Genomic DNA, 20,465 nt, shown 5'->3' on the forward strand with positions numbered 1-20,465 from the left:
TTAATCACCGTGCTAACTACGATTAAATCTAAGACAATTTCTGCAGCTTTGCTTCGGTACGTCAATTGCTTTTTCCGGCGAGTTTCCGGCGAACTTCCGTCGATCATCCGATGAACCCTCGGTGATGCTTCTGCGGACTTCCGGCAAACTCCTGGACTTTGCGACGATCCACTTGGCGAGTTCCGACGAGCTTCGCTTGGCAAGCTTCTGGACTTCTCGGATCTGTTCCCGCAGAACCTCCGACGACCGTCCGTACTTCCGTCGAACTCTCGAACTCCCAACGTGATCATGAACTTGACTCCGGCGCAACTCCTGCTGCTTGTCTATCTTTCATCGTAGTTAATCCTGCACACTTATCTCAACACATAGATTAGACAACAAATGACAATTGACTTCATCATCAAAATCCGAGATTCAACAGACTTCCCAAGGGGTCACCCATCCTAGTACTACTCCCGCCCAAGCACGCTTAAATTCAGAGTCCTGATGGGATCCGGTGCTTTAGTGCTGGTATGATCGCACTCGTTTCGTTTGCGTCGTCCCTCGCCTTTGTGCACGTCGCGGACGGCGTATGGAGCCCCTAAACCTCTCGAACGATCTCGGAATCACCGTTGTCGGATCTCTCCGATGCCCACCGCGTACCGGACACGAGGACTTACCAGGGGGTCACCCATCCTAGTACTACTCTCGCCCAAGAAAGCTTAACTTCGGAGTTCTGATGGGATCCGGTGCTTTAGTGCTAGTATGATCGCACTCGTTTCGTATGCGTCGTCCCTCGCCTTTGTGCACGTCGCGGACGGCGTATGGATCCCCTAAACCTCTCGAACGATCTCGGAATCGCCGTTGTCGGATCTCTCCGATGTCCACCGCGTACCGGACACGGCAAGCGCGCCGAAACCATCGCGACTTTCTCGAACGAACTCGGAATCGCTATTGCGACCCCATTCCGGAAACCTCTCTCCGAGCCCCACGAGACTGACTGCGTAGCGGTCACGGCAAATTCCGAGGCCCAAAACCATCGCCTCGGAGGTCGACGGGAGAGGTTTCGGTCGCTCGGGGCGCAAAAAGGTGTGCAACACGAGGCCTTCCCAAGGGGTCACCCATCCTAGTACTACTCTCGCCCAAGCATGCTTAACTTCGGAGTTCTGATAGGATCCGTTGCTTTAGTGCTGGTATGATGGCAATCGTTGCTTTTGCGTCGTCCCTCGCCTTTGTGCACGTCGCGGACGGCGTATGGAGCCCCTCTCTCCGAGCCCCACGAGACTGACTACGTAGCGGTCACGGCAAATTCCGAGGCCCAAAACCATCGCCTCGGAGGTCGACGGGAGAGGTTTCGGTCGCTCGGGGCGCAAAAAGGAGTGCAACACGAGGACTTCCCAGGGGGTCACCCATCCTAGTACTACTCTTGCCAAAGCATGCTTAACTTCGAAGTTCTGATGGGATCTGTTGCTTTAGTGATGGTATGATGGCACTCGTTTCGTTTGCGTCGTCCCTCGCCTTTGTGCACGTCGCGGACGGCGTATGGAGCCCCTAAACCTCTCGAACGATCTCGGAATCGCCGTTGTCGGATCTCTCCGATGCCCACCGCGTACCGGACACGGCAAGCGCGCGCTGAAACCATCGCGACTTTCTCGAACGAACTCGGAATCGCTATTGCGACCCCATTCCGGAAACCTCTCTCCGAGCCCCACGAGACTGACTGCGTAGCGGTCACGGCAAATTCCGAGGCCCAAAACCATCGCCTCGGAGGTCGACGGGAGAGGTTTCGGTCGCTCGGGGCGCAAAAAGGAGTGCAACACGAGGACTTCCCAAGGGGTCACCCATCCTAGTACTACTCTCGCCCAGGCATGCTTAACTTCGGAGTTCTGATGGCATCCGGTGCTTTAGTGCTGGTATGAGAGCACTAGTTTCGTTTGCGTCGTCCCTCGCCTTTGTGCACGTCGCGGACGGCGTATGGTGCCCCTAAACCTCTCAAACGATCTCGGAATCGCCTTTGTGGGATCTCTCCAATGCCCACCGCGTACCGGACACGGCTAGCGCGCGCCGAAACGATCGTGACTTTCTCGAACGAACTCGGAATCGCTATTGCGACCCTATTCCGGAAACGTCTCTCCGAGCCCCACGAGACTGACTGCGTAGCGGTCACGACAAATTCCGAGGCCCAAAACCATCGCCTCGGAGGTCGACGGGAGAGGTTTCGGTCGCTCGGGGCGCAAAAAGGAGTGCAACACGAGGACTTTCCAAGGGGTCACCCATCCTAATACTACTCTCGCACAAGCACGCTTAACTTCGGTGTTTTGATGGGATCCAATGCTTTAGTGCTGGTATGCTCACACTAGTTTCGTTTGCGTCGTCCCTCCCCTTTATGCACGTGGCGGACGGCGTATGGAGCCCCTAAACCTCTCGAACGATCTTGGAATCGCCGTTGTCGGATCTCTCCGATGCCCACCGCGTACCGGACACGGCAAGCGCGCGCCGAAACCATCGCGACTTTCTCGAACAAACTCGGAATCGCTATTGCGATCCTAGAGCCCCACGAGACTGACTGCGTAGCGGTCACGGCAAATTCCGAGGCCCAAAACCATCGCCTCGGAGGTCGACGGGAGAGGTTTCGGTCGCTCAGGGCGCAAAAACGAGTGCAACACGATGACTTCCCAGGTGGTCACCCATCCTAGTACTACTCTCGCCCAAGCATGCTTAACTTTGAAGTTTTGATGGGATCCGGTGCTTTGGTGCTGGTATGATCGCACTCGTTTTGTTTGCATCGTCCCTCGCCTTTGTGCACGTCGCGGACGGCGTATGGATCCCCTAAACCTCTCGAACGATCTCGGAATCGCCGTTGTCGGATCTCTCCGATGCCCACCGCGTACCGAAACCATCGCGACTTTCTCGAACAAACTCGGAATCGCTATTGCGACCCCATTCCGGAAACCTCTCTCCGAGCCCCACGAGACTGACTGCATAGCGGTCACGGCAAATTCCGAGGCCCAAAACCATCGCCTCGGAGGTCGACGGGAGAGGTTTCTGTCGCTCGGGGCGCAAAAAGGAGTGCAACACGAGGACTTCCCAGGGGGTCACCCAACCTAGTACTACTCTTGCCCAAGCAAGCTTAACTTCGGAGTTCTGATGGGATCCATTGCTTTAGTGCTGGTATGATGGCACTCGTTTGGTTTGCGTTGTCCCTCGCCTTTGTGCACGTCGCGGACGGCGTATGGAGCCCCTAAACCTCTCGAACGATCTCGGAATCGCCGTTGTCGGATCTCTCCGATGCCCACTGCGTACCAGACACGGCAAGCGCGCGCCGAAACCATCGCGACTTTCTCGAACGAACTCGGAATCACTATTGCGACCCCATTCCTGAAACCTCTCTCCGAGCCCCACGAGACTGACTGCGAAGCGGTCACGGCAAATACCGAGGCCCAAAACCATCGCCTCGGAGGTCGACGGGAGAGGTTTCGGTCGCTCGGGGCGCAAAAAGGAGTGCAACACGAGGACTTCCCAGGGGGTCACCCATCCTAGTACTACTCTCGCCCAAACATGCTTAACTTCATAGTTCTGATGGGATCCGTTGCTTTAGTGCTGGTATGATGGAACTCATTTCGTTTGCGTCGTCCCTCGCCTTTGTGCACGTCGCGGACGGCGTATGGAGCCCCTAAACCTCTCGAACGATCTCGGAATCACCGTTGTCGGATCTCTCCGATGCCCACCGCGTACCGGACACGGCAAGTGCGCGCCGAAACCATAGCGACTTTCTCGAACGAACTCGGAATCGCTATTGCGACCCCATTTCGGAAACCTCTCTCCGAGCCCCACGAGACTGACTGCGTAGCGGTCATGGCAAATTCCGAGGCCCAAAACCATCGCCTCGGAGGTCGACGGGAGAGGTTTCGGTCGCTCGGGGCGCAAAAAGGTGTGCAACACGAGGACTTCCCAGGGGGTCACCCATCCTAGTACTACTCTCGCCCAAGCATGTTAACTTCGAAGTTTTGATGGGATCCGGTGCTTTAGTGCTGGTATGATAGCACTAGTTTTGTTTGCGTCGTCCCTCGCCTTTGTGCACGTCGCGGACGGCGTATGGAGCCCCTAAACCTCTCGAACGATCTCGGAATCGCCGTTGTCGGATCTCTCCAATGCCCACCGCGTACCGGACACGGCTAGCGCGCGCCGAAACGATCGTGACTTTCTCGAACGAACTCGGAATCGCTATTGCGACCCTATTCCGGAAACCTCTCTCCGAGCCCCACGAGACTGACTGCGTAGCGGTCACGACAAATTCCGAGGCCCAAAACCATCGCCTCGGAGGTCGACGGGAGAGGTTTCGGTCGCTCGGGGCGCAAAAAGTGTTGGGAAATCATGGGGGGGGGCGACATCATATGCGCAGCGGAAGAACAAGAAAACAAAAAAATCCCCGATTCCCAAAAAGATGTTCATTGTCGTGCGAAGATTGATGCGCAAAATCCGCAAAAACACAAAACTGCGTATAGAGATTGTGTTACCTAGGGAGATCGTATATCCCTGTTTCCTTGCAGATCCTTAGGAGAGGGTGAAGGAGGTCAAGCGTCCTCCTCTCTAGCGGTGATCCACACAGCAGGGTTGCGACGACGCTCCTCAAAACTCCAGGCCTACTCTGAGATGGAGAGAGAGAGGAGAATAGGAAGGGCAAGCAAAGACTCTAGCCTATGAGGCTGTGAATCCCTCCTATTTATAGAGATCCCGTGTCAAAACCCTAATGGGTCCTTTCCCTAGTGGGTATTGGATCTGCATCCAATAAGACAAGGGCTCCGTCGGATATCTCATATCCGAACCTCTACTCATCGCAATGCCTACCATATGTGTGTGACCCTCTAGGCCCAATATCGAGCTGGCCGTGAGTCATACCTGTCAGAACTCCTTCTAACTAAGTGAATTATTATCTCTGTAATAATTCACTCGACTCATCGACTACGGAAGTACTAGGCCACTACGCCGTAGTCCCCAGACGATACAGGGGAATCCAATCCATTGGACCTGTCTGTCCTCAGTTACCATGTACCTATAGTCCCTCATCCATCTAATATCCCAGAGACCGTATATCGAGCATGGTGCTGTCAGACCCATACGGTTTCTACTCGAGTCTCGCTCTAATCGGATTCTCCCGGAGAACTCTTTCTCTCTCAACCCGAATGACCTTGGCCAGGGATTTGTCTGAGCAAGAACACATGGGATATTCCTCTCATGATACCGAGAGTGGATGATCCTCTATCGACACTCAATAGCCCTCGTAAGGTCGACTACCACTCCCAATGACCAGCTGTACTAGATCTGGGAACAGCCAAACCTATAAGTCTGGTATCAAAGAGTGGAGCACTCATACAGGACATCCTTGGTGTCTCAAGTCTAAGAACCAGATACACCACTAGGACTACGGAATCGTTGTCTGACAATAAGGCATCATCAACCATCCAGCATTCCGTAAGCGGATCAATCAGTGAACTCATTCTCCAATGAGCACCTGTACTGTATCCCTAGTGTCCCTACACGAGCAGCTATGAGACCAGCTGCATCCATCATATGGACGGGTATACAGCACACCAGTCTATCCGGTTATCACGATGTCCCTCTCGAGTAACCTATGACCGGGATTATTTAGGATATGTGTTTAAAGGTGAATCGATCTCATTATCGTGATCTCATCACGATCCGATTCCCATTACACAAATCCAAGGACATCACAATATATATGCATTTATGCAATAGTTATAAAGTGATATACGCCAAAATATAATAAGCAAAAAGATTCTGTATCAAGTCACACGTGCCATCACTCACGTGATTGGCTTGCTGGGCACTTATGACTAGCAATCTCCCACTTGACCTAAAGCCAATCACCTATGTGTCTGATCCCCATCAGACCCCTGTGACGCTCAAAGACAATCTGAGACAATGGCTTTGTTAGTGGATCTGCAATGTTATCTTCGGATGGAACTCTTTCCACTGCTACATCTCCTCGGGTCACGATCTCTCTGGTAAGGTGGAACCTCCTCAGAACATGCTTAGATTTCTGATGAGACCTAGGTTCCTTCGCTTGAGCAATTGCCTCGTTGTTGTCGCAATATAGGGAAATCGGCTCCTCACTATCCGGCACGACTCCCAAATCTGTGATGAACTTCTTCAACCAGACTCCCTCCTTTGCTGCATCTGATGCAGCAATGTACTCCGCCTCTGTGGTCGAGTCAGCAGTGGTATTTTGCTTGGAACTCTTCCAGCACACTGCTCCTCCATTCAAGGTGTACACATACCCTGAATTCGACTTGCTATCATCGACATCAGACTGAAAACTTGAGTCAGTGTAGCCTTCAACCTTAAGGCTATTACCTCCATATACTAGTAAAAGATCCTTAGTCCTTCTCAAGTACTTAAGGATACACTTTACTGCTTTCCAGTGCTCCAAGCCTGGATCCGCCTGATACCTGCTCGTGACACTCAGAGCATGCGCTATATCAGGCCCAGTACATAGCATGGCATACATGATAGACCCTATTGCTGAGGCATAAGGTATCATATCCATGTTCGCCCTTTCTTCTGGAGTCTTTGGGGACATACTCGTAGAAAGCGATATCCCATGTCTCATCGGTATGAGACCTCTTTTGGAATTTTCCATGCCAAACCTTTTGACAATAGTTTCTATGTACCTGGACTGGGACAAGCCAAGCATCCTTTTGGATCTATCTCTATAGATTCTAATCCCCAAGATATAAGATGCTTCTCCTAAGTCCTTCATGGAGAAGTGTCTAGATAACCAAGCCTTTATTGTGGATAGCATTCCTATGTCATTCCCAATGATGAGGATGTCATCCACATATAACACCAAAAAGCTAATAGCGCTCCCACTTACCTTTCTGTATACACAAGGCTCATCTTCGTTCTTAACGAAGTCATAAGATCTGATTGCCTCATCAAATCTTATGTTCCAACTTCGGGAAGCTTGCTTTAGTCCATAAATGGATCTAAGCAACCTACACACCTTATCTGGGCAGTTCTTGGACACGAATCCCTCAGGTTGCATCATATACACCTCCTCCTCCAGGTTCCCGTTGAGGAATGCGGTTTTCACATCCATCTGCCAGATCTCATAATCATAGTGTGCTGCAATAGCCAATAGAATTCTGATGGATTTTAGCATTGCTACGGGTGAGAAAGTTTCGTCGTAGTCAACACCTTGCCTTTGACGATACCCCTTAGCCACTAGCCTTGCTTTATAGGTCTCTACCTTTCCATCTACTCCGATCTTTTTCTTAAAGATCCACTTGCAACCGATGGGTACAATACCTTCGGGTGCATCAACTAGGTTCCAAACCTTATTGGAGTACATAGAATCCATCTCAGAATTCATGGCTTCTTTCCACTTCCCGGAGTCTATACTCATAATAGCCTCCTCGTAGGTCTGAGGATCAATATCCTCTACATCCTCTGCTCTAATATGTCCCACATATCTCTCAGGAGGATGGGATACTCTATCAGACCTGCGTAAAGTTGAAACTTGTGTATTAGATACCTGAACAGACTCGGGCTGTAGAGTGGTGCTTGAGCTTGGTTCTCCAACCTCGCTCAATTCTATCATTCTCCCACTGTCTCCGTCAAGAATGTGTTCCTTCTCAAGGAACACTGCTCTCTTAGCTACAAAGACCTTTTGGTCCTCAAGATGATAGAAGTAATACCCACAAGTTTCCTTGGGGTATCCCACAAATTTACATCGCCCTGTCCTTGATTCTAACTTATCGGGGTTGTGTCTTTTAACATGGGCAGAGCAGCCTCAAATCTTAACTACTTTAAGATCAGGCTTCTTCCCTTTCCATATCTCATATGGTGTAGACACCACCGACTTAGTTGGAACTCTGTTCAGAAGGTAAGCTGCGGTTTCTAGGGCATATCCCCAGAATGAGATGGGTAGGTCAGCGAAACTCATCATGGACCGTACCATATCTAATAATGTACGATTTCTCCTTTCAGAGACACCATTGAGCTGAGGTGTATAAGGAGGTGTCCATTGGGATAATATCCCATGGTCCTTGAGGAAGTGAGTAAACTCTGTACTTAAGTACTCACCTCCTCGATCTGATCGAAGAGTTTTGATACTCTTTCCAGTCTGGTTCTCCACCTCATTCTTATACTCTCTGAATTTCTCAAAGGCCTCGGACTTGTACTTCATTAAGTACACATATCCATACCTTGAGAAATCATCAGTAAATGTAATGAAGTAGGAGTAACCTCCAATGGCATGAGTTGACATGGGTCCACATACATCACTATGTATGAGTTCCAACAACTCAGTGGCTCTCTCTCCAGTTCCACTAAATGGAGAGTTGGTCAGTTTTCCACGAATGCAAGGCTCACAAGTTGCATATGACACATAGTCGAATGGATCTAGATATCCATCATTTAGCAACTTTTGAATCCTTCTTTCATGGATGTGACCTAGCCTACAATGCCACAGGTATGCACTGTTCAACTCATCTCGTTTCCTTTTGGACACATTTATATTCATGATATGTGGAGTGGTGTCTAACATAAATAAACCATTATGCAATGTTCCTTTCGTGATGATCTTATCATCTAATAATATCGAACAACCATTGTTCTCAAAAACAAATTTATATCCACTAACTGTTAAACATGAAATGGAGATAATGTTTTTGATAATAGAAGGAACAAAATAACATGCATCTAATGCAATAAAAGCTCCACTAGGCAGATGTAGGGCGACCTCGCCAACAGCTAATACAGCAACTTTTGCTCCATTACCCATCTTGAGGTCCATCTCGCCTCTCTCTAGTCTCCTAGGCCTTGCCAGAACCTGCAACGAATTGCATATATGATAAGCACTACCGGTATCTAATACCCATGTGTTATCATAAGAGTCTGACAAATGGAGACTGATCATGAATGTACCTGAAGCTTCATCAAGCTTTTGTTTCGCCCTTTCTGCAAGGTACTCTTTGCAGTTTCTCTTCCAGTGCCCATCTTTACCACAGTGGAAGCACTGGCCTTTGTCCTTTGTTGGGTCTTTCTTAGCAACCTTTGCTTTACCTTGTTTGCCCTTGCCCTTTCCCTTCTTAAGGGACCTTTCTGCTTTCCTTTTCTTTCTGGTCTCACCAGTGTAGAGAACTGGCTTCTCTTTCTTAATAGTACTCTCTGCCTCCCTCAACATATTGAGGAGCTCTGGGAGAGTCACCTCAAGCTTGTTCATATTAAAGTTCATTATGAACTGTGAAAAGGAATCTGGTAGGGACTGAAGCACAATGTCCACACACAAGTTATCCTCTAGGACCATTCCTAGACCTGTGAGTTTCTCTATCCACTCAATCATCTTTAGGACATGGTTCTGAACCGGTGTCCCCTCAGTCATCCTAGCGCGGAAAAGGCTCTTGGATATCTCATATCGTTGAGTCCTTCCCTGTTCCTCAAACAATTTACGGACATGTAGGAGAATGGATCTGGCATCCATCTTTTCATGTTGTCTCTGTAACTCTGGAGTCATAGAGCCCAACATATAGCACTGAGCAAGAGTGGAGTCATCAATGTACTTCACGTAGCGAGCGATCTCATCCTCGCTTACCCCTTCTTCGGGCGTAGGCATCACTGTATCAAGGACGTACACGATTTTCTCCGCTGTGAGAACAATTCTCAAGTTACGGAGCCAATCCGTATAATTTGGACCAGTGAGGCGGTTGACATCAAGTATGCCACGTAAGGGATTTAAAAGCGACATTTTCTGAAAATAAAGATGTAGCAAAAATGAATAACATGCAGATTTTGCAAGAAATAAACTATCAAGATATGGACTTCTATCTTAATATGCTCCCACTATTTTACTAACGAGTCACGCGACACCCTCAGCACGTGAAACGGAAGTCTCCGGCAGACTTCTAGTGGGGATCAGGATCCAATCAGCGTCTTAGTGTAACCTCGAGGGACTCGACCAATCACACTAAGCCTAAAAGGTAGACAACTCTTGCCGATCACAACTCCTTGTGATTCCCGTCCTGTTCGGCCTCCGAATCACCATGGCCTCGAGGGACTCGACCAACCATGATGCTCGGTTAAGTCAACACCTTCGTTACAAGATGAGTCTGATTTGATGATATACCCTCGAGGGACTCGACCAAGCATATCATGCCCTCAGGTCACCGGTGACATCTCTATGTCGTAAGCAAGATAGCGAATCGCGATATAGGTGAGTCTCGAGGGACTCGACCAACTCAACCTACACCGGGATTCGGTTCCTACTCATAACGATGGAAGGCCACGTGGGTCAATCTAATTGCCTCACGTTTACCGACTTAATATTATCGAGAGATGTTTCTATGATTTGGTCTCCTAATATGACATGTCACACATATACATATTTAATATATATCTACATCGCATGCAAATATATATACATATCTAGTATGTGTATAAGCAATCACACCAGATGATCATGGACCACAACCTAATATGATTAGGCCCGAGCCAGTAGGCCTAATCACTCACATCAAGATCTATGTGTGCAACGGTGCATCTCCATGCCTTGTGATCGTCCATCTCGTCCTCGTCGGTTCCGTCGACATCTTGATGCATCTCCATGCATCACGATCGTCCGTCTCGTGGGTCCCGCTATGGCTTCCACGCTCCCGCTGCGCCTCCTCATGTGATTACAACTTAATCATAGGCACGCAGACCCGACAATAAACGAGAAATATAATGGAGGTTCGCAGACCTCAATAATAATAATCACAAGTACACACATCACACGGTCCATGATCATCCGTCCACACATCATACATCACATGTATAAATAATCATCATCATGTAGGACTACTAGATAATAATAAAAATAATAATCAACTAAACCTTTTAATTAATTAATATTTTCTGAAATCAGGGACATGTAGGGAATTTCTCAATTCCTAAGGGTATTTTCGTAATTTGGACAAAAGATAGAAACTGGAATTTCTCAAATTCACAGGGGCAAAACTGTCTTTTTGCCCAAAACCCTAATTCCCTCTGCTGCTTCCGTCGCCGCCACCCTGCCGGCGGAGCCTGTGCGGCGGGGCGAGGGCACTGCCCTCGCCTGCAGGCGGCACGCCCGCTGGCGGCGACGCCGCTGCGGGTGGGCGCCCCCTTCGGGCGCCGCTGCCTCCGCAGGCGGTGCTGTCCTGCTAGGCGGCCGCCCCTGTGGGGGGGGTTTCGCCCGCGGGAGTAGCGGCGGCAGGCGTCGCGCGTCGCTGCCCTGCGGCGGCAGGCGCCGCTTCCTTTCGGCGGCAGGCGCCGCTGCCCTGCGGCGCCTCTGCCCGTGGGTTGCCAGCCCCGTCGGCAGCAAGCCTGCTGCAAGCAGACCGCCGGCCGGCTGCTGCAGGCATAGCGCCGGCGCATGCGCCGGCGCTGTGCTGCCTGGCTGCGGCTGCCGCTGCAGGTGGCTGCAGGCATGCAGATCGAGGGCAGCAACTGTTGCTGCCCTTCCTCGCTTTTGCGTCAACGATTTTGACGTCAATATTCTTCCTAAACACAACACACGCAGTTCAAAACCAATCATTCGCACGAACAACCTGGCTCTGATACCACTGTTGGGAAATCATGGGGGGGGGCGACATCATATGCGCAGCGGAAGAACAAGAAAACAAAAAATCCCCGATTCCCAAAAAGATGTTCATTGTCGTGCGAAGATTGGTGCGCAAAATCCGCAAAAACACAAAACTGCGTATAGAGATTGTGTTACCTAGGGAGATCGTATATCCCTGTTTCCTTGCAGATCCTTAGGAGAGGGTGAAGGAGGTCAAGCGTCCTCCTCTCTAGCGGTGATCCACACAGCAGGGTTGCGACGACGCTCCTCAAAACTCCAGGCCTACTCTGAGGTGGAGAGAGAGAGGAGAATAGGAAGGGCAAGCAAAGACTCTAGCCTATGAGGCTGTGAATCCCTCCTATTTATAGAGATCCCGTGTCAAAACCCTAATGGGTCCTTTCCCTAGTGGGTATTGGATCTGCATCCAATAAGACAAGGGCTCCGTCGGATATCTCATATCCGAACCTCTACTCATCGCAATGCCTACCATATGTGTGTGACCCTCTAGGCCCAATATCGAGCTGGGCGTGAGTCATACCTGTCAGAACTCCTTCTAACTAAGTGAATTATTATCTCTGTAATAATTCACTCGACTCATCGACTACGGAAGTACTAGGCCACTACGCCGTAGTCCCCAGACGATACAGGGGAATCCAATCCATTGGACCTGTCTGTCCTCAGTTACCATGTACCTATAGTCCCTCATCCATCTAATATCCCAGAGACCGTATATCGAGCATGGTGCTGTCAGACCCATACGGTTTCTACTCGAGTCTCGCTCTAATCGGATTCTCCCGGAGAACTCTTTCTCTCTCAACCCGAATGACCTTGGCCAGGGATTTGTCTGAGCAAGAACACATGGGATATTCCTCTCATGATACCGAGAGTGGATGATCCTCTATCGACACTCAATAGCCCTCGTAAGGTCGACTACCACTCCCAATGACCAGCTGTACTAGATCTGGGAACAGCCAAACCTATAAGTCTGGTATCAAAGAGTGGAGCACTCATACAGGACATCCTTGGTGTCTCAAGTCTAAGAACCAGATACACCACTAGGACTACGGAATCGTTGTCTGACAATAAGGCATCATCAACCATCCAGCATTCCGTAAGCGGATCAATCAGTGAACTCATTCTCCAATGAGCACCTGTACTGTATCCCTAGTGTCCCTACACGAGCAGCTATGAGACCAGCTGCATCCATCATATGGACGGGTATACAGCACACCAGTCTATCCGGTTATCACGATGTCCCTCTCGAGTAACCTATGACCGGGATTATTTAGGATATGTGTTTAAAGGTGAATCGATCTCATTATCGTGATCTCATCACGATCCGATTCCCATTACACAAATCCAAGGACATCACAATATATATGCATTTATGCAATAGTTATAAAGTGATATACGCCAAAATATAATAAGCAAAAAGATTCTGTATCAAGTCACACGTGCCATCACTCACGTGATTGGCTTGCTGGGCACTTATGACTAGCAAAAAGGAGTGCAACACGAGGACTTTCCAGGGGGTCACCCATCCTAGTACTACTCTCGCACAAGCACCCTTAACTTCGGAGTTCTGATGGGATCCGGTGCTTTAGTGCTGGTATGATCGCACTCGTTTCGTTTGCGTCGTCCCTCTCTTTTGTGCACGTCGTGGACGGCGTATGGAGCCCCTAAACCTCTCCGTAGCGGTCACGGCAAATTCCGAGGCCCAAAACCATCGCCTCGGAGGTCGACGGGAGAGGTTTCGATCGCTCGGGGCGCAAAATGGAGTGCTACACGAGGACTTCCCTTGGGGTCACCCATCCTAATACTACTCTCGCACAAGCACGCTTAACTTCGATGTTTTGATGGGATCCAATGCTTTAGTGCTGGTATGCTCTCACTCGTTTGGTTTGCGTCGTCCCTCGCCTTTGTGCACGTCGCGGACGGCGTATGGAGCCCCTAAACCTCTTGAACGATCTTGGAATCGCCGTTGTCGGATCTCTCCGATGCCCACGGCGTACCGGACACGGCAAGCGCGCGCCGAAACCATCGCGACTTTCTCGAACAAACTCTGAATCGCTATTGCGATCCCAGAGCCCCACGAGACTGACTGCGTAGCGGTCACGGCAAATTCCGAGGCCCAAAACCATCGCCTCGGAGGTCGACGGGAGAGGTTTCGGCCGCTCGGGGCGCAAAAAGGAGTGCAACACGATGACTTCCCAGGTGGTCACCCATCCTAGTACTACTCTTGCCCAAGTATGCTTAACTTCAGAGTTCTGATGGGATCCGGTGCTTTAGTACTGGTATGATCGCACTGGTTTCGTATGCGTCGTACCTCGCCTTTGTGCACGTCGCGGACGGCGTATGGAGCCCCTAAACCTCTCGAACGATCTCGGAATCGCCGTTGTCGGATCTCTCCGATGCCCACCGCGTACCGGACACGGCAAGCGCGCGCCGAAACCATCGCGACTTTCTCGAACGAACTCGGAATCGCTATTGCGACCCCATTCCGGAAACCTCTCTCCGAGCCCCACGAGACTGACTGCGTAGCAGTCACGGCAAATTCCGAGGCCCAAAACCATCGCCTCGGAGGTCGACGGGAGAGGTTTCGGTCGCTCGGGGCGCAAAAAGGAGTGCAACACGAGGACTTCCCAAGGGGTCACCCATCCTAGTACTACTCTCGCCCAGGCATGCTTAACTTCGGAGTTCTGATGGCATCCGGTGCTTTAGTGCTGGTATGAGAGCACTAGTTTCGTTTGCGTCGTCCCTCGCCTTTGTGCACGTCGCGGACGGCGTATGGTGCCCCTAAACCTCTCGAACGATCTCGGAATCGCCTTTGTGGGATCTCTCCAATGCCCACCGCGTACCGGACACGGCTAGCGCGCGCCGAAACGATCGTGACTTTCTCGAACGAACTCGGAATCGCTATTGCGACCCTATTCCGGAAACGTCTCTCCGAGCCCCACGAGACTGACTGCGTAGCGGTCACGACAAATTCCGAGGCCCAAAACCATCGCCTCGGAGGTCGACGGGAGAGGTTTCGGTCGCTCGGGGCGCAAAAAGGAGTGCAACACGAGGACTTTCCAAGGGGTCACCCATCCTAGTACTACTCTCGCACAAGCACGCTTAACTTCGGTGTTTTGATGGGATCCAATGCTTTAGTGCAACACGCCTTTGTCGGATCTCTCCGATGCCCACCGCGTACCGGGCCCCACGAGATTGACTGCGTAGCGGTCACGGCAAATTCCGATGCCCAAAACCATCGCCTCGGTGGTCGACGGGAGAGGTTTCGGTCGCTCGGGGCGCAAAAAAGAGTGCAACACGAAAACTTCCCAGGGGGTCACGCATCCTATTACTACTCTCGCCCAAGCACGCTTAACTTTGGAGTTCTGATGGGATACGATGCTTTAGTGATGGTATGATCGCACTCGTTTCGTTTGCGTCGTCCCTCGCCTTTGTGCACGTCACGGACGGCGTATGGAGCCCCTAAACCTCTCGAACGATCTCGGAATCGCCGTTGTCGGATCTCTCCGATGCCCACTGCGAAGCGGTCACGGCAAATTCCGAGCCCCAAAACCATCGCCTCGGAGGTCGACGGGAGAGGTTTCGGTCGCTCGGGGCGTAAAAAGAAGTGCACCACGAGGACTTCCCAGGGGGTCACCCATCCTATTACTACTCTCGCCCAAGGACGCTTAACTTTGGAGTTCTGATGGGATCCGATGCTTTAGTGATGGTATGATCGCATTCATTTCATTTGCGTCGTCCCTCGCCTTTGTGCACGTCAAGGACGGCGTATGGAGCCCCTAAACCTCTCGAACGATCTCGGAATCGCCGTTGTCGGATCTCTCCGATGCCCACCGCGTACCGGACACGGCAAGCGCGCGCTGAAACCATCGCGACTTTCTCGAACGAACTCGGAATCGCTATTGCGACCCCATTCCGGAAACCTCTCTCCGAGCCCCACGAGACTGACTGCGTAGCGGTCACGGCAAATTCCGAGGCCCAAAACCATCGCCTCGGAGGTCGACGGGAGAGGTTTCGGTCGCTCGGGGCGCAAAAAGGAGTGCAACACGAGGACTTCCCAAGGGGTCACCCATCCTAGTACTACTCTCGCCCAGGCATGCTTAACTTCGGAGTTCTGATGGCATCCGGTGCTTTAGTGCTAGTATGAGAGCACTAGTTTCGTTTGCGTCGTCCCTCGCCTTTGTGCACGTCGCGGACGGCGTATGGTGCCCCTAAACCTCTCGAACGATCTCGGAATCGCCTTTGTGGGATCTCTCCAATGCCCACCGCGTACCGGACACGGCTAGCGCGCGCCGAAACGATCGTGACTTTCTCGAACGAACTCGGAATCGCTATTGCGACCCTATTCCGGAAACGTCTCTCCGAGCCCCACGAGACTGACTGCGTAGCGGTCACGACAAATTCCGAGGCCCAAAACCATCGCCTCGGAGGTCGACGGGAGAGGTTTCGGTCGCTCGGGGCGCAAAAAGGAGTGCAACACGAGGACTTTCCAAGGGGTCACCCATCCTAGTACTACTCTCGCACAAGCACGCTTAACTTCGGTGTTTTGATGGGATCCAATGCTTTAGTGCAACACGCCTTTGTCGGATCTCTCCGATGCCCACCGCGTACCGGGCCCCACGAGATTGACTGCGTAGCGGTCACGGCAAATTCCGATGCCCAAAACCATCGCCTCGGTGGTCGACGGGAGAGGTTTCGGTCGCTCGGGGCGCAAAAAAGAGTGCAACACGAAAACTTCCCAGGGGGTCACCCATCCTATTACTACTCTCGCCCAAGCACGCTTAACTTTGGAGTTCTGATGGGATACGATGCTTTAGTGATGGTATGATCGCACTCGTTTCGTTTGCGTCGTCCCTCGCCTTTGTGCACGTCACGGACGGCGTATGGAGCCCCTAAACCTCTCGAACGATCTCGGAATCGCCGTTGTCGGATCTCTCCGATGCCCACTGCGAAGCGGTCACGGCAAATTCCGAGCCCCAAAACCATCGCCTCGGAGGTCGACGGGAGAGGTTTCGGTCGCTCGGGGCGTAAAAAGAAGTGCAACACGAGGACTTCCCAGGGGGTCACCCATCCTAGTACTACTCTCGCCCAAGCACGCTTAACTTTGGAGTTCTGATGGGATCCGATGCTTTAGTGATGGTATGATCGCATTCATTTCATTTGCGTCGTCCCTCGCCTTTGTGCACGTCAAGGACGGCGTATGGAGCCCCTAAACCTCTCGAACGATCTCGGAATCGCCGTTGTCGGATCTCTCCGATGCCCACCGCGTACCGGACACGGCAAGCGCACGCCGAAACCATCGCGACTTTCTCGAATGAACTCGGAATCGCTATTGCGACCCCATTCCGGAAACCTCTCTCCGAGCCCCACGAGACTGACTGCGTAGCGGTCATGGCAAATTCCGAGGCCCAAAACCATCGCCTCGGAGGTCGACGAACTCGGAATCGCTATTGCGACCCCATTCCGGAAACCTCTCTCCGAGCCCCACGAGACTGACTGCGTAGCGGTCACGGCAAATTCCGAGGCCCAAAACCATCGCCTCGGAGGTCGACGGGAGAGGTTTCGGTCGCTCGGGGCGCAAAAAAGAGTGCAACACGAGGACTTCCCCGGGGGTCACCAATCCTAGTACTACTCTCGCCCAAGCATGCTTAACATCGGAGTTCTGATGGGATCCGGTGCTTTAGTGCTGGTATGATAGCACTGGTTTCGTTTGCGTCGTCCCTCGCCTTTGTGCACGTCGCGGACGGCGTATGGAGCCCCTAAACCTCTCGAACGATCTCGGAATCGCCGTTGTCGGATCTCTCCGATGCCCGCCGCGTACCGGACACGGCAAGCGCGCCGAAACCATCGCGACTTTCTCGAACGAACTCGGAATCGCTATTGCGACCCCATTCCGGAAACCTCTCTCCGAGCCCCACGAGACTGACTGCGTAGCGGTCACGGCAAATTCCGAGGCCCAAAACCATCGCCTCGGAGGTCGACGGGAGAGGTTTCGGTCGCTCGTGGCGTAGAAAGGAGTGCAACACGAGGACTTCCCAGGGGGTCACCCATCCTAGTACTACTCTCGCCCAAACACGCTTAACTTTGGAGTTCTGATGGGATACGATGCTTTAGTGATGGTATGATCGCACTCGTTTCGTTTGCGTCGTCCCTCGCCTTTGTGCACGTCACGGACAGCGTATGGAGCCCCTAAACCTCTCGAACGATCTCGGAATCGCCGTTGTCGGATCTCTCCGATGCCCACTGCGTAGCGGTCACGGCAAATTCCGAGCCCCAAAACCATCGCCTCGGAGGTCGACGGGAGAGGTTTCGGTCGCTCGGGGCGTAAAAAGAAGTGCAACAAGAGGACTTCCCAGGGGGTCACCCATCCTAGTACTACTCTCGCCCAAGCACGATTAACTTTGAAGTTCTGATGGGATCCGATGCTTTAGTGATTGTATGATCGAACTCATTTCATTTGCGTCGTCCCTCGCCTTTGTGCACGTCAAGGACGGCGTATGGAGCCCCTAAACCTCTCGAACGATCTCGGAATCGCCGTTGTCGGATCTCTCCGATGCCCACCGCGTACCGGACACGGCAAGCGCACGCCGAAACCATCGCGACTTTCTCGAACGAACTCGGAATCGCTATTGCGACCCCATTCCGGAAACCTCTCTCCGAGCCCCACGAGACTGACTGCGTAGCGGTCACGGCAAATTCCGAGGCCCAAAACCATCGCCTCGGAGGTCGACGAACTCGGAATCGCTATTGCGACCCCATTCCGGAAACCTCTCTCCGAGCCCCACGAGACTGACAGCGTAGCGGTCACGGCAAATTCCGAGGCCCAAAACCATCGCCTCGGAGGTCGACGGGAGAGGTTTCGGTCGCTCGGGGCGCAAAAAGGAGTGCAACACGAGGACTTCCCAAGGGGTCACCCATACTAGTACTACTCTCGCCAAAGCACGCTTAACTTCGAAGTTCTGATGGGATCCGGTGCTTTAGTGTTGGTATGATCGCACTACTTTCGTTTCCGTCGTTCCTCGCCTTTGTGCACGTCGCGGACGGCGTATGGAGCCCCTAAACCTCTCGAACGATCTCGGAATCGCCATTGTCGGATCTCTCCGATGCCCACCGCGTACCGGACACGAGGACTTCCCAGGGGGTCACCCATCCTAGTACTACTCTCGCCCAAGAAAGCTTAACTTCGAAGTTCTGATGGGATCCGGTGCTTTAGTGCTAGTATGATCGCACTCGTTTCGTTTGCGTCGTTCCTCGCCTTTGTGCACGTCGCGGACGGCGTATGGAGCCCCTAAACCTCTCGAACGATCTCGGAATCGCCGTTGTCGGATCTCTCCGATGCCCACCGCATACCGGACACGGCAAGCGCGTGCCGAAACCATCGCGACTTTCTCGAACGAACTCGGAATCGCTATTGCGACCCCATTCTGGAAACCTCTCTCCGAGCCCCACGAGACTGACAGCGTAGCGGTCACGGCAAATTCCGAGGCCCAAAACCATCGCCTCGGAGGTCGACGGGAGAGGTTTCGGTCGCTCGGGGCGCAAAAAGGAGTGCAACACGAGGACTTCCCAAGGGGTCAACCATCCTAGTACTACTCCCGCCCAAGCACGCTTAAATTCAGAGTCCTGATGGGATCCGATGCTTTAGTGCTGGTATGATCGCACTCGTTTCGTTTGCGTCGTCCCTCGCCTTTGTGCACGTCGCGGACGGCGTATGGAGCCTCTAAACCTCTCGAACGATCTCGGAATCACCGTTGTCGGATCTCTCCGATGCCCACCGCGTACCGGACACGAGGAATTCCCAGGGGGTCACCCATCCTAGTACTACTCTCGCCCAAGAAAGCTTAACTTCGAAGTTCTGATGGGATCCGGTGCTTTAGTGCTAGTATGATCGCACTCGTTTCGTTTGCGTCGTTCCTCGCCTTTGTGCACGTCGCGGACGGCGTATGGAGCCCCTAAACCTCTCGAACGATCTCGGAATCGCCGTTGTCGGATCTCTCCGATGCCCACCGCATACCGGACACGGCAAGCGCGTGCCGAAACCATCGCGACTTTCTCGAACGAACTCGGAATCGCTATTGCGACCCCATTCCGGAAACCTCTCTCCGAGCCCCACGAGACTGACAGCGTAGCTGTCACGGCAAATTCCGAGGCCCAAAACCATCGCCTCGGAGGTCGACGGGAGAGGTTTCGGTCGCTCGGGGCGCAAAAAGGAGTGCAACACGAGGACTTCCCAAGGGGTCAACCATCCTAGTACTACTCCCGCCCAAGCACGCTTAAATTCAGAGTCCTGATGGGATCCGATGCTTTAGTGCTGGTATGATCGCACTCGTTTCGTTTGCGTCGTCCCTCGCCTTTGTGCACGTCGCGGACGGCGTATGGAGCCCCTAAACCTCTCGAACGATCTCGGAATCGCCGTTGTCGGATCTCTCCGATGCCCACCACGTATCGGACACGAGGACTTCCCAGGGGGTCACCCATCCTAGTACTACTCTCGCCCAAGAAAGCTTAACTTCGAAGTTCTGATGGGATCCGGTGCTTTAGTGCTAGTATGATCGCACTCGTTTCGTTTGCGTCGTTCCTCGCCTTTGTGCACGTCGCGGACGGCGTATGGAGCCCCTAAACCTCTCGAACGATCTCGGAATCGCCGTTGTCGGATCTCTCCGATGCCCACCGCGTACCGCTCGGGGCGCAAAAAAGAGTGCAACACAAGGACTTCCCAGGGGGTCACTCATCCTAGTACTACTCTCGCCCAAGCATGCTTAACATCAGAGTTCTGATGGGATCCGGTGCTTTAGTGCTGGTATGATAGCACTGGTTTGGTTTGCGTCGTCCCTCGCCTTTGTGCACGTCGCGAACGGCGTATGGAGCC

At 52.4% G+C, this 20,465-nt stretch overlaps 18 non-coding genes and 13 pseudogenes across 18 annotated transcripts; all 31 read right to left on the reverse strand.

Moving 5' to 3' along the window:
• Positions 1 to 404: 404 nt before the first annotated feature.
• On the reverse strand, positions 405 to 524 carry LOC135591760 (5S ribosomal RNA; annotated as a pseudogene).
• Positions 525 to 635: 111 nt separating this feature from the next.
• LOC135591708 (5S ribosomal RNA) lies at positions 636 to 756 on the reverse strand (annotated as a pseudogene).
• Positions 757 to 1,067: 311 nt separating this feature from the next.
• Positions 1,068 to 1,186, reverse strand: LOC135590973 (5S ribosomal RNA). The gene has a single exon (XR_010478376.1). It is a non-coding gene; the product is annotated as a 5S ribosomal RNA (ribosomal RNA).
• A 169-nt stretch (positions 1,187 to 1,355) lies between these two features.
• Positions 1,356 to 1,474, reverse strand: LOC135591698 (5S ribosomal RNA; annotated as a pseudogene).
• Positions 1,475 to 1,787: 313 nt separating this feature from the next.
• Positions 1,788 to 1,906, reverse strand: LOC135590857 (5S ribosomal RNA). The gene has a single exon (XR_010478261.1). It is a non-coding gene; the product is annotated as a 5S ribosomal RNA (ribosomal RNA).
• A 313-nt stretch (positions 1,907 to 2,219) lies between these two features.
• Positions 2,220 to 2,338, reverse strand: LOC135591626 (5S ribosomal RNA; annotated as a pseudogene).
• Positions 2,339 to 2,633: 295 nt separating this feature from the next.
• LOC135590977 (5S ribosomal RNA) lies at positions 2,634 to 2,752 on the reverse strand. The gene has a single exon (XR_010478381.1). It is a non-coding gene; the product is annotated as a 5S ribosomal RNA (ribosomal RNA).
• A 293-nt stretch (positions 2,753 to 3,045) lies between these two features.
• Positions 3,046 to 3,164, reverse strand: LOC135590855 (5S ribosomal RNA). The gene has a single exon (XR_010478260.1). It is a non-coding gene; the product is annotated as a 5S ribosomal RNA (ribosomal RNA).
• A 313-nt stretch (positions 3,165 to 3,477) lies between these two features.
• On the reverse strand, positions 3,478 to 3,596 carry LOC135591606 (5S ribosomal RNA; annotated as a pseudogene).
• Positions 3,597 to 3,909: 313 nt separating this feature from the next.
• On the reverse strand, positions 3,910 to 4,027 carry LOC135591439 (5S ribosomal RNA). Its single transcript, XR_010478525.1, has one exon. It is a non-coding gene; the product is annotated as a 5S ribosomal RNA (ribosomal RNA).
• Positions 4,028 to 13,085: 9,058 nt separating this feature from the next.
• On the reverse strand, positions 13,086 to 13,204 carry LOC135589738 (5S ribosomal RNA). The gene has a single exon (XR_010477144.1). It is a non-coding gene; the product is annotated as a 5S ribosomal RNA (ribosomal RNA).
• A 152-nt stretch (positions 13,205 to 13,356) lies between these two features.
• On the reverse strand, positions 13,357 to 13,475 carry LOC135591785 (5S ribosomal RNA; annotated as a pseudogene).
• Positions 13,476 to 13,770: 295 nt separating this feature from the next.
• Positions 13,771 to 13,889, reverse strand: LOC135590762 (5S ribosomal RNA). Its single transcript, XR_010478168.1, has one exon. It is a non-coding gene; the product is annotated as a 5S ribosomal RNA (ribosomal RNA).
• Positions 13,890 to 14,202: 313 nt separating this feature from the next.
• Positions 14,203 to 14,321, reverse strand: LOC135590858 (5S ribosomal RNA). Its single transcript, XR_010478262.1, has one exon. It is a non-coding gene; the product is annotated as a 5S ribosomal RNA (ribosomal RNA).
• Positions 14,322 to 14,634: 313 nt separating this feature from the next.
• LOC135591792 (5S ribosomal RNA) lies at positions 14,635 to 14,757 on the reverse strand (annotated as a pseudogene).
• A 126-nt stretch (positions 14,758 to 14,883) lies between these two features.
• LOC135591680 (5S ribosomal RNA) lies at positions 14,884 to 15,002 on the reverse strand (annotated as a pseudogene).
• A 198-nt stretch (positions 15,003 to 15,200) lies between these two features.
• LOC135591535 (5S ribosomal RNA) lies at positions 15,201 to 15,319 on the reverse strand. The gene has a single exon (XR_010478554.1). It is a non-coding gene; the product is annotated as a 5S ribosomal RNA (ribosomal RNA).
• Positions 15,320 to 15,632: 313 nt separating this feature from the next.
• On the reverse strand, positions 15,633 to 15,751 carry LOC135590961 (5S ribosomal RNA). Its single transcript, XR_010478364.1, has one exon. It is a non-coding gene; the product is annotated as a 5S ribosomal RNA (ribosomal RNA).
• A 313-nt stretch (positions 15,752 to 16,064) lies between these two features.
• Positions 16,065 to 16,187, reverse strand: LOC135591793 (5S ribosomal RNA; annotated as a pseudogene).
• Positions 16,188 to 16,313: 126 nt separating this feature from the next.
• LOC135591344 (5S ribosomal RNA) lies at positions 16,314 to 16,432 on the reverse strand. Its single transcript, XR_010478487.1, has one exon. It is a non-coding gene; the product is annotated as a 5S ribosomal RNA (ribosomal RNA).
• A 198-nt stretch (positions 16,433 to 16,630) lies between these two features.
• LOC135590509 (5S ribosomal RNA) lies at positions 16,631 to 16,749 on the reverse strand. The gene has a single exon (XR_010477916.1). It is a non-coding gene; the product is annotated as a 5S ribosomal RNA (ribosomal RNA).
• Positions 16,750 to 17,180: 431 nt separating this feature from the next.
• Positions 17,181 to 17,299, reverse strand: LOC135590964 (5S ribosomal RNA). Its single transcript, XR_010478368.1, has one exon. It is a non-coding gene; the product is annotated as a 5S ribosomal RNA (ribosomal RNA).
• A 311-nt stretch (positions 17,300 to 17,610) lies between these two features.
• LOC135590583 (5S ribosomal RNA) lies at positions 17,611 to 17,729 on the reverse strand. Its single transcript, XR_010477989.1, has one exon. It is a non-coding gene; the product is annotated as a 5S ribosomal RNA (ribosomal RNA).
• A 198-nt stretch (positions 17,730 to 17,927) lies between these two features.
• On the reverse strand, positions 17,928 to 18,046 carry LOC135591757 (5S ribosomal RNA; annotated as a pseudogene).
• Positions 18,047 to 18,477: 431 nt separating this feature from the next.
• LOC135590766 (5S ribosomal RNA) lies at positions 18,478 to 18,596 on the reverse strand. The gene has a single exon (XR_010478173.1). It is a non-coding gene; the product is annotated as a 5S ribosomal RNA (ribosomal RNA).
• Positions 18,597 to 18,707: 111 nt separating this feature from the next.
• LOC135591687 (5S ribosomal RNA) lies at positions 18,708 to 18,828 on the reverse strand (annotated as a pseudogene).
• A 313-nt stretch (positions 18,829 to 19,141) lies between these two features.
• On the reverse strand, positions 19,142 to 19,260 carry LOC135590653 (5S ribosomal RNA). The gene has a single exon (XR_010478059.1). It is a non-coding gene; the product is annotated as a 5S ribosomal RNA (ribosomal RNA).
• Positions 19,261 to 19,371: 111 nt separating this feature from the next.
• Positions 19,372 to 19,492, reverse strand: LOC135591690 (5S ribosomal RNA; annotated as a pseudogene).
• A 313-nt stretch (positions 19,493 to 19,805) lies between these two features.
• Positions 19,806 to 19,924, reverse strand: LOC135590654 (5S ribosomal RNA). Its single transcript, XR_010478061.1, has one exon. It is a non-coding gene; the product is annotated as a 5S ribosomal RNA (ribosomal RNA).
• A 114-nt stretch (positions 19,925 to 20,038) lies between these two features.
• LOC135591639 (5S ribosomal RNA) lies at positions 20,039 to 20,156 on the reverse strand (annotated as a pseudogene).
• Positions 20,157 to 20,291: 135 nt separating this feature from the next.
• LOC135590986 (5S ribosomal RNA) lies at positions 20,292 to 20,410 on the reverse strand. Its single transcript, XR_010478390.1, has one exon. It is a non-coding gene; the product is annotated as a 5S ribosomal RNA (ribosomal RNA).
• Between the last annotated feature and the right edge of the window lie 55 nt (positions 20,411 to 20,465).

This window comes from Musa acuminata, chromosome BXJ1-8 (assembly GCF_036884655.1).
Source record: "Musa acuminata AAA Group cultivar baxijiao chromosome BXJ1-8, Cavendish_Baxijiao_AAA, whole genome shotgun sequence".
NCBI lineage: Eukaryota > Viridiplantae > Streptophyta > Magnoliopsida > Zingiberales > Musaceae > Musa > Musa acuminata.